Source organism: Falco cherrug, unplaced genomic scaffold (genome assembly GCF_023634085.1).
Source record: "Falco cherrug isolate bFalChe1 unplaced genomic scaffold, bFalChe1.pri scaffold_49, whole genome shotgun sequence".
NCBI classification, from domain to species: domain Eukaryota; kingdom Metazoa; phylum Chordata; class Aves; order Falconiformes; family Falconidae; genus Falco; species Falco cherrug.
Window position 1 is genome coordinate 68433 of NW_026599488.1, and position 11272 is coordinate 79704.

General features: G+C 47.6%; 1 long non-coding RNA gene across 1 annotated transcript; it reads right to left on the bottom strand.

The window, feature by feature from the left end:
• Positions 1 to 745: 745 nt before the first annotated feature.
• On the bottom strand, positions 746 to 8673 carry LOC129735189 (uncharacterized). Its single transcript, XR_008730605.1, has 3 exons — positions 8332 to 8673; positions 1648 to 1874; positions 746 to 811 (listed from the first exon to the last, which is right to left on the bottom strand). It is a non-coding gene; the product is annotated as an uncharacterized LOC129735189 (long non-coding RNA).
• Between the last annotated feature and the right edge of the window lie 2599 nt (positions 8674 to 11272).

The following is an 11272-nucleotide window of genomic DNA, read 5'->3' on the forward strand; positions in this document are numbered from 1 at the left end:
CTGGCCACCAGAAAAGGCAGTTCTTCAGTACTGAGAATCCTTCCCCTACAGGTCAAAGAACTGTAATTTTGGATTCTCTGCTGTCCTGGGTCTAGCTGGGATGCAGTTTATTTTCTTCACAGCAGCCCACACAGCACTGTGTATTAGATTTCTGACCAAAACAGTGTTGATAACACACCAGATTTTTACCTAGGGCTGAACAGCGTCAACAACTTCTCTTTCTCACTTTGCCACAACCCACACAAGTAAGTTCAGGGTGGGCAAGAAGTCAGGAGGGTACACAGCTGCAAGAGAAAAGGTGGAGCGAGAAGCAGGGCAAAAAATCCTGAGATACCTGCAGTGCAAAAACCTGAGATACCTCACCCTTTTTAAACACATGAAATACTTCTATGCCTGTGCACACACTCATGTAATTAATCAGAATTTGTGCACGTGACCTTATCGTTAACTTGGCCAGCATGCTCAAGGCACTCTAAACAAAAAAGAAGTGTTTGTCAACACAAAGCGCATCAGGTAGTGTGGTCACACGAAAGAACAAGAATCTTCATATGCATCAGATTTGCCAAAAAACCCAAAATACAACAAAAATCCAAACTTGCTTCCAGCTCTCAGGGCAATTTTTATCAGTAAGTTGTATTTGTAACATTCCTTATATGCATACCTTCCTTCATCCTCAGATGTTTCACTGGAAGTGCTATCATCCGGTACTTGACCATGATTGCCACTGGATGAGCTCATCTGCTGATGAGCCCTCTGCTTTGAAGGCTGTCTTTTACTTTTGTTTGCAACTTTGGCATTCAGGGCAATTTTACTGCATTAAACAGAAAGAAAGAAAAAAATCACCAAGTGAGTAGGTTTGCAAAAAATATTTCTGTGAAACAGACATACTTAAGATGATGTCCAGAAACAACTGAGACGACAAATATCTATGATAAAATCACAGACCTGACTGCAATGATCATGAAAGATACCCAAGTATTTAAAATCCTTGCCCTAGGAGTCAGGGGGACACATGGAATCTGAGCTAGATCCAGGTTAAGCTGGACTATACCCAAATAGCCACAGTACAGAAAGCATCTAGAGCAGAGAGGTTCTTCATCTTTGAAGAACAGACAGGAAAAAACTCCTGCTTAGGTTTACATTAAAATATGTGTGCCTTCTTTAGACTTTTGAGATTGGTTTGATACTATCATCTTTTCCTGACAAAGGGCATATTAACTTAATGAAAACACCAACTGCACAGAGATCACTAAAATCACCTAAAAAAGGGAGTAGTAGCAAAGCGCAAGTTCCTACTTTTCTTTTCTAGGTGGCCATTTCCTACAAAAATAACTGCTTTTTCTAGTCTTCAGTTCTGGTTTTGAAGATGCATTTTGCCTCAGTATTGACAAGGAAATCACAGGAATTTGGGTGGGGGTTTACTTTTTTTTTCCCCTTTTCTTTTTTTAGAGCAGGCAATAAATTTGAACCTCCATCATGCACTTCGTGTTTTCTAAAAAGAAATTTTCTTCATTTTTTGAGAAGCAGTGGACTACTCACTATGGCTTTCACCACTGAGGAAACTACTTCAACTACTACAGTATTAGAAAACCTAAGACACTTACATAGTACTACAAATAAGAATTAGAGATTATTTCCTTAGCTTACCATTTCATTGGCATTTTAATCAATTTTGAGCTCTCCCCAGATGAAAAACTCTTTTTGTCTTTTTCTTCTATCGTGTTTTCATTCTCCATTTTCAAACAGTCATTCTTCCTTACAGTAATCTTTTGTTTCATTTGCCGATTAGTGATGTTATTTAATTTATCCACACATTCCTGTTTTGCCACGGCCTGCACTTTTGAACATCTTTGTTTGCTTTTTTCGTTCTCAACCTATAAAAACAAAGTTAAGCTTCATGTATTTCTAGAAGACAGAAACTCCACATCCAAGATTGATTAATTCAGGGTTTACCCCTGAAATAATCTAAAATGAATTATTTTTTTTAATTCATAGAGAAGCATTTTCACAAAATTACACTACAAAATGTATTACGCCATTGAAAGTACTTTGAATTCACTCATGATGCAAGACATAACAAAAATACAGCCCTTAGAAAGAAAACAGTATCTTAAAACATGAACAACAAAAAAAGTGAAAGCATTACTGATGGACAAAGAGTTAGGAGGACTGCACAATGTTCGTTGTAACACCACCAGAAAAAAATCAAGTGGAACTGTGCTGGGCTACTGCTCCCTGAACAAGGGGAGGAAAGAAAAAAAGATCCCAAACCCACAAACACAACTGGTTTCACAGGAAAGAGGAATTTTAGTGAAAGGCAATGAAGACACACCATGCAGATATCACAGCACATGAATTATTAGTCAAGACCCTGTTCAGAAGCTATTTTCATTCTTTGATTCAGAATCAGAACCGATAGAATTGTATGGATTTCTTTTTAAGGGAATGAAGTGATAACTACTTGCACTGGAACCAAGTGCCACCTGCTGTTAAACTGGAACAATAATGCATTCCGTTTTCCAAAAATGGGGAAAAAGACAACTCTCCACTGCCCTCTTTATTCACCAGTCACCTATTTCCATTAGAACAAAACCCAGTTTGTAGGAAGCATCTTCCCTTCATGAGGAATAGCTCAAGTGAAGAGGAAATATTCTGCCTGGCTCCAGAAGGCTGCGGGTCTCCCTAGGCTCTTTTACACACGCTCCATCATTGCTATTGCTTCAGCAGCGGTTTTACCTCCCAACAGAGACCTCCTTAAAAACATGTTCTGACTTTCCTGAACAGTGGATTGTATCTCACAGTTTCATTGATTTGGACAGCAGAATCCTGCAGTTTCCGTTGAAGCTAACGAAGACTGTGTGCTTTCAAAACCAAGCACATTCAGCACCTCCATCATAACTCTGAATTAGAGCTATTGCCTAAACAACTACATGTTGCACACGCTGCCCGTGCCAACCCTGGCTAGCCCAGCCCTGTTTTACCGATTCATCCAGGCACTTGCATCAGTGCGTCTGACTTGGTGAATTTACACATGAGAAACCAGGCATTTCTGACCAACACCCATGCTCTTTAACTGCACTGGTTATTTTTAAATTAATGACACATTACTAATAGTCAAAATCACATACACCGCAGATTTTCCCTGAATTTCTTCATAGAATCACCTGTGAGTGCTGTTGTCAAATAACATGACTGCTTCTTTCTTTACCTGCAGAAAGCTTGGCACAACACGTACAATACTGCACAACATACAGCTCCATCTGACAGTCAGACCAGAATGACCTTCCTGCAGTGCAGGCGGGCTGCATATCTCCAGTAGCACCCACAGCCCCAGCCTGCACTGCTTTAGAGACAGCAAAGATCCGTGCTGATGAGAAACACTCTCATGCACATGGCATTTCACCTTGTCCACGGATTTGAAACACGGGTTGCTTTGCGAAATTTAATTTTATAGCTTCGTTCCAAGGCAAAACAGACTGTCCAACAACTTGTGACTTACACTAAAAACCATAAATATCCACCTTCCATATGAACGGATACATGCCAGGATATGTACTGCTGATGAATTTTTTTGCATGTTGCTGGGGAGCAATACCTGCACGTGTTCATCTTTTTGTCCATCTCTACTGGGATTCCTTCTAGCTGGGTACGTTGCATCTCAGGGTTGTATGGAGGGGATTACCTCCAAGCAGCGGGACAGATCACCAGCCACCCCTGTCGCTCCTAAACTGCCTCTGCTGAGCATCTCAGTGCGTCCCAGAGTGGTGGCTTGCTCAAGAAGAGGTGGCCTGTGATGGCTCCTCTCCAGTACACATGCCCACAGGACCACTGAGCAAAGGACTATCCCACACCATCCTCCCCCTCTCTGAGAAAGAAAGCACGTACGCATCTATGGCTAATCTCCCTTCTGAAGCAGTACAGCTCAGCTGAGACCTCAGACTGCTTTTCTGCAGCATCTGGGATTCTTACCAACACTGTCTCCATGGACTCTACCCGGACTCAGTTTTGTGCAGAGGAGGTGTTTACTGCCGCATGCGCAACAGCAACGGCAAGGGCAGGCAGCGCAGCGATCTCCTGTTACTGAACGTGCTGCTCTGGGACTCCCAAACAGGCGGTCAGTTAGATCCCTGGCAAAGTTCTCCAGCAAAGCCACCCGTGATTTGTATCCACCTCAGCTGTACAAACACGGTGTAAACAGAAGCAGAGCGGCTCTTTACCTCCAGCACTGTATGTCCCTTTCCTTCCCATGTCACCACCACCTGTAAAAGCGCTCACGGAAACGAGCAAACCCCACCCGCCAGAAAGAGGCAGGGCTTTCAAAGGAAAGGAGGGTATTCAATGGGAAGCTGCAGATGTGCCCTGCCTGAAGAAGGCACCACTGGCAACCCCTCCTCTGTGAGAGCTGGGGAGATGCAGAGGGGGCAGGAAGGCAGGCGTCCGGGAGTAACTAGAAGCCCTGGTTTGCTATTGCTGCAGTATCCCTGGCTGGGGGGACAATAGAGCTCTCCATGAAATGACAATCAACCAAAAAATTTCAGAGGCGCACAGCAGGGAGCACAAGCTGCTGGGCATCAGCAAAGGGCTGTGCTCAGCTTTTCTGCGGCACGTTGTCATAGGCAAGGTGAACATGAAGCACAGGGAGGATCTGCAGTTCTACCTGCCTTGCAGGGGCTTGGCCTGAGCTCCCCCTTTGCAAACCAAGTCACCCTCCCACCACACCGCACAATCTCTGCTTCATGTACGTCCCAGCAACTGGGGTACCCCATGCAGAGAAATCTGAGAGGTCCCCCCTGGTCACAGCTCTAGTCATCAGTGGTTCCAACAACTTCTGATGCTCAGGGTGTCCCCTGTGCCAGTGGTCCTCCCTCCAGGCGCCCCTCCTCCTCTCCATTTGCCCAGGAGTAAGACGAACTCAACATCACACCCATTCTGGGGAGATTTAAGCCCCAAAGAGCTCAGAACTGGCTGAAGCCAGCACAAAAGCCTATCTTCTCTCTGAGAGTTGCAATGTCCTTACACCCTCCCTGTCCTTCCCGTCTAGATCAGAAACCAAACAGGGGAAGCGGTGCATGCAGATACACAGAGAATACTGAATGGGACACACTGGCTCCTCTTCTAACTCCTTTATTGTCTCAAAGGTGTTTTCATTCTGTTTGAGGAAAAAGAGAGAAATATGTATAGTCCCCAGGTTTATCCCTAGTAAGCACTTTCACATGTTCATTTAGTAAAGCAGATTAGATTGATTCCTCAGATATTTTTTTTTTGGGGGGGGGGGGATTATAATGAACTCATTCAGTTTTTAAATCAGGCTTAGGAGCCATGACTCACTGGCTGCGAATACATGTACACACATGCGTGTACAGGACAGCACAGAATACTCTATTTACTCATATGGGTCTGAAAAGACATTTTTTTTTCTATCATTTTTTGTTCTGTGCATCATTTATGGCTGGACTGCATGGACAAGATGGTTTTCTTAATTCTGTGAAAACACTTGCATCTATTGACGCCTGCACCTCTAAACATAGTGATATGGTCATACAGCCAAATTTGCAAAGCCGATAACTGTTCTTACACCATTCTGGGCATAGCAGACACACCCATAGAAACACCCCTAATGGTCATGCCTATTTACACATTTATTTCTGCTATTTCATCATCTGTAAAGAACAAGTGCTCCTTTCCTCGACCTGTCTCAGAAGAAATCTGAATATTTAAGGAATTAAAAACAGATGAGTCGGCCAAAGGAAAATTTAAACATACTTACTTTAACAATGCCAAGGTGTTATTACTAAAATGCAAGCACTTTGACAGCAGGTATCTTATGAGTGCTGTGCAAAGTGACAGAGAAAAGCCTCAAGAAAAATCTACTAGAGTTTGGGTTAATACACTAAATCCCAGCACAATGGTTCAAGGGTAAGGGCACTTTAAAACAGAATGTGTCCTGAATCATGTTAGGAAGAAGACAAAGAACATATCCTGCTGGGAAGATCATTAATGATTAGGAAAACTTGACCAGGCTACTATAAATTTGTCCCAGGTTAGAAAAAGCCAAGAATCTTTTAAAGGACACTACAAAAAAATAACATTTAAGACAAAAGGCAGCGTAGTAACAAATGGAATTAAAAGGAGTCCTAGAAAGTAAATCTTTCAGTAATAAGCAAACAAAGCTAATAACAATCTAGGGCATAGAAAAGATTAGTTCAGCAGCAGGATGCACAGCAGATAGGAGAGAAAATTAGTTCTGTTTTACCAAAACGTAAATGGAGGGGGGGGGGGGGGAAATTCAGAACTTAAGTGTTTCTCTTTATTTTTCCTGCATCTAATTTTTAACTGTTAAGAGAAATAACACAAAAGCTTTATTTTTGCTAATGCCAGGCAACGGGAATCTGGAATTTAAATTAATCCTTCACACACTGCCATTTGGGGATCATTTCTACCAGATCCAACAAGGATACAAGGGATAGGACAAGAGGAAATGGCCCCAAGTTGCCCCAGGGGGGTTTTAGATTGGACATTAGGAAAAAATTCTTCACTGAAAGGGTTGTCAAGGACTGGAACCAGCTGCCCAGGCAAGTTTCAGGGTGGCCTCACCATCCCTGGAGGCATTTCAAAGATATGTAGATGTGGTGCTCAGGGACACAGTTTAGTGGTGGACTTGGCAGTGTTAGGTTAATGCTTGGACTCAATGATCTTAAAGGACTTTTCCAACCTAAATGATTCTATGATTCTACACTGTTCAAAATTACCTACGGTCTTCCGTCAAAAAAAAGGGTTTATACTGCTGTTTCAATTGTACTGGTTATCAGGTAATCCAGCCTCGTAGCACTCTTTAATTTAAAGTTTACAAGCACCAAGATATCCCCCAGTGACTGCACTTTAGCTAGTTTGATATTAAGCTATACATTTTTCTTAACGTGATTAGCAGCATACCTCAAGCTATGTTTGAACATATTCTTAGGTGAATGGGAGATACTATCAGCTTTTCATTAGACAGAACATATGAGTATTTTAAAAAGCCAAACTCCAACAGAATACACAGCACAAGCATGTGTTTCTGCCAAGGTATTTTCTATTAAGCAAATCAAATGCACATGTTCATTCTCTCCCTCTTCTGTCCATACTTAAAATCCAGGCAAATCTGCAGAAGAACAGCGCAAAGAGCAAGGTGTTCGAACTTAGAAGTCCCACAACTTCTCTCGCACATGCTCTTCTGCTACCTGTAGCTACGTGCTTACCTTTGCACACACATTTGTTACACAACACACTTTGGTGCCCGGGAATTTGATTGATTTAGATTCGCCCTGACAGAAGCAAACCTTTTTTTTTAACCGTTTGACCTTGTTTCACTTCTAACTGGAAGATCAGTCCTGCCAGGAAGGAGAGGTGAAACCTCACGACAGCTAGAGGGTGAATAATCTCTCTTCAAACTTTAAAACTCTGTGTATGAAGTTTCCTTTACAATTTGTACTCCACCTGGCTATTAAAAATGTATGAAAAGCACAGCAAGAAATCAAGCCGACCGTTAGTACAGAAGGTGCCAGCAGTTCCTCCTCGTTTCGCGAAAATCCAGCCCTCACACTGAGGCTGCGGGACCAAATCCTGCGCAGCTGGAAGCGGCAGCGAGCCCTGGCCCCGGGGAAGGGCAGCTCAGCACCCTGCAAAGACGAGGCGCATCGCTCCGCTCCCCGCCACCCCGGGATGCCACACAGCCCCGACGCCGGGCAGCGGCGGCAGCACGGGCTCGCTGACGGTAACGGCGACCCTCCTGCCTCCCCCGAACGCGTAACGAGAGGCGAAAGCACCGTCCGGGCCGGCGGCCAAAGCACCTGGAGCCGCATCTCCCACCCCGGCAGGCCCGTCACCCGCCGGGCCGCCACCCCCCGAGCACCCAGACGGGGGGTGAGCCCCGGGAAGGGCCGCTGTCGCACCGGGACGTCGTGCAGCCCCTCCGAGCACCGAGGCCGGCCGGGGCTGGCAGCGACCGTCTCCTCGGGACCTGATGCTGCCGTCGAACGGCCGGATCCCATCGCCCGCCGTGCAACGGATCGAGCACCCGCACGGCCGAGGGACCAGCTACGCGTGTCTGCGGGGATGGGAGCTGGGGGGCAAACCCACAAAGCTAGCACAGCTCTTTGCAACAGGAAAATACTTTATACACCTGGAAAAACCGTTTACGATGACCTTTAGTCACACTTAATCCTCACTGGGTCTTACGAGCCTCGTCCCCATTTAAAGGCACAGCGGTCTTTAGTTTCACTGAAGTGTTCATGCACAGTTCAAGTAATTTCTGTTTGGTCTCATTAACCAATTGGTTCTCCCTGAGCTTACCTTATGCCCCAGCTTGACCCATGGCGTCTGTTCCCTCTCCCGAGGCCGTGTGCTGCCAAGCGCCTGCAACACGCTCTGTCCTCCGGACCCTCTGCTGTGCTTCGCTGCAGGCCCTCACATCTTTTCTCTACGTCGCCACTTAAGGCGCAGAGCTGCCTTCTGCTGACCACCTACGTGCAAGCCGTCGGTCCGCAACGCTTCCCGGGGCGCCGGGGGCTGCCTGCGGCGCGGCGCGGTGCGGGGCCGGGGGCGGCTCTGCGGGGGCTGCCTGCGGCTGAGGCGGAGCCGCGAGTGCGGAGCCGCAGCGCAGCCCCCGGGTTCGCCCCCTGCGGAGGGCTGCCCGCTCCCCGGTGCTCGCCGCCTCGCTCCGGCCTCTCCCGGAAAAGGGGTCCGCTCTCCGGCTGGCCAACGCCTGCCCCGAGCCGGGCACGGCCAGCGCCGCCGTCGCAGGAGCGTGTCGGGCCGAGGGGCGGCGGCGAAACGTCTCGAACCTCGGCAGCGACAGCCCCGACCGCGCGGAGACCCGGCAGCGAGCCCGGGCCCCCCGCGGGAGGCGGCTCCGGCTGACCGGCACCTTCACGCCGCACTCGCGGCCTCTGCCGCGGTCGTGCCCGTCCTCCGCAACCGCTCGGGGGGCGCCCGTCACCCGCAGCTCCCCCGGCTCGCCCGCGCCGCTCCCGCAGCCGCCCCCGGGCAGGGCGGGGGGGGACGGCGGAGCCCTCCCCGGCTGCCGTGCGGGGTCTGCGGCCCGGGCACAGCGGCCCCGCCGGCGCACCCCGCAGCGAGCGCTCCTCGGCGCAGGGGCGGGGGGCGGCGGCCGGGCTCCAGCGCCGGCTGTCCCCGACGGAGGGGCGGGCGGGGTCGCTCCAGCCCGCGGCACCGGTGCCGGACCGCCCGCCGGCCGGGAGGGGTGTCCCCCCGCCCCGGGTGTCCCCCCGCCCCCCGAGCCGCCCCCCTCTCGCAGCCCGGGCTGCTGCCGAGCTCCGCTGCTGAGAGCCCGGGTGAGATCGCTGCCCCCCGGGCCCCGGTGCCCACCCGGCGCTGGAAAAGCGCAGCCCCCTGCGGCGTGCTTACAGGCACCAGGGGCTGGGGGCTGCCTCTGCCTGCCTGTGCGGGTGTGTACACCGCATAACCTAGCGCTGACCCTAACTGCATGCACACGTGTGTGTGGTGGGCATGCCCGCTCGGCACGCGTGTGCCCACTGGAACACACTTCCTTGGCCGGAGCCGGGGGGGGGCTGCAGCAGCCTCCCCTCTCTCCTGGGCTGATACCTCTGGGAGGACAGATTTGCCTCCAACAACGAACATTAAAGGTAATGCTGCGGAGAGGCAAAACAGTTCACTGACTTACACCCAAGCTGGTATTTCTACTGCAAATGCCTACTCTGTTTAAATCATTTCATTACATCATACTGACGTGCGGAATTAGACTCTATAACTCGAAAGTTATAAAGTAGGTATGTTTATTGCGCACAGATGCACGGGGGATCGCTCCTCCACAAGCGTGCATGCCTGAAGTGACGAACCATCTCACAGTTCGTTACCTAAACCCGCTTACTCTCGCTTAGTATGTTAATTAGCTTATCAGTCCGTTGCCTGGAATGGGGTGGTCTTGCAGGTTTGTAGGTGATTCAGTGAACCTTTTTTACCTTCTTGTTTCTGCGCAGACTCTCTTCCTAGATAGACTAATGAGCATGATTCAAATTCCTTGTTTAGGTAGCGTTATATACACAACAGAAACTTAGGACCAGATGGCCCTTATAACAAATCCAAGGACCTTGTGTCTAGTACATCCGTGGTGCTGACACTTAAGGGTCTTGGTGTATTCATCATGTTGACAATAAGGGTCCTTGAACACCTCCCAGCTTTGAATAATTATATATAAGCACATCATTTTCTAAAAAAGTAGTATACCATTCATCACTCATTGTACGTAGCTCATTATTCAATCCCCCCTGTTCTAAAAACTATCATTATGCTCTCTGATCATTATGCTTTCTGATCATTCTTCGGCAGCACCAAACAGAACATTGAAGTAATAAGGAGTATGTAATTGCCAATCTATTCCCAATACTGTACTCACTTGTTGTACTATTTTGGCACAAAAGTGTGAGTCTCTATTGGAAGAGATTGTTGCCGGAACCCCAAAGCGGGGGATAATTTCATTTAACAATCCCTTCGTTACCTCTCTTGCTTTATTTGTTCGACAAGGAAAGGTTTTTGGCCAGCCTGAAAACATATCAGACATAACTAATAAATATTGGTACCCCCCTTTTCTTGGGAGTTCGGAAAATCATCTTGCCACTGTTGTCCTGGATAATTTCCTCTACTAATGTTCCCTAGTTTTATTTTATATGCTGTATTGGGATTATTGTGTAAACACATTTCACATTGTTGAGTCACCTGTTTTATTACAGTATACAAGTTTCCCCCAATCAATTTCTGATTTAGACTTTCATATAAAGTATCAGCTCCCCAATGCGTCTTATTAATAATAGGGCTGTGGTCAATATTGAATTGGATGGTACCACTATACGACCATCCCTTAAATAAGTCCACTTATTTATTTTTATTTTATCATTCATGTCCTGAATTACCTTTAAGTTTTCTTTAGAATAGTTTGGCTCCTGATCTGTACTTACAGTTTGGATTTTATCATCTGGTATTAAGGATAATTCCTCCTTTCCTACCTCCTCTGTTACTTGTCTGGCCTCATGGTTGACCAGGCGGTTTCCAATTTCCAAATCAGTGCCTCAATGGGCCATCTTATGTTCTTCCTTCCTGGATGACCCTCTTATACCAGCGAGGGCCATTCCTCACATCAAGGTCTGGCATGGCACATGTTCCCACCACTCGGCACCTACTGGCTTGCAGCCAACAGCAGAATTCAAGATTCTTCTTGGTGGCAAACACAGAGGCCAACCCAGTCTTGCCCTTGACT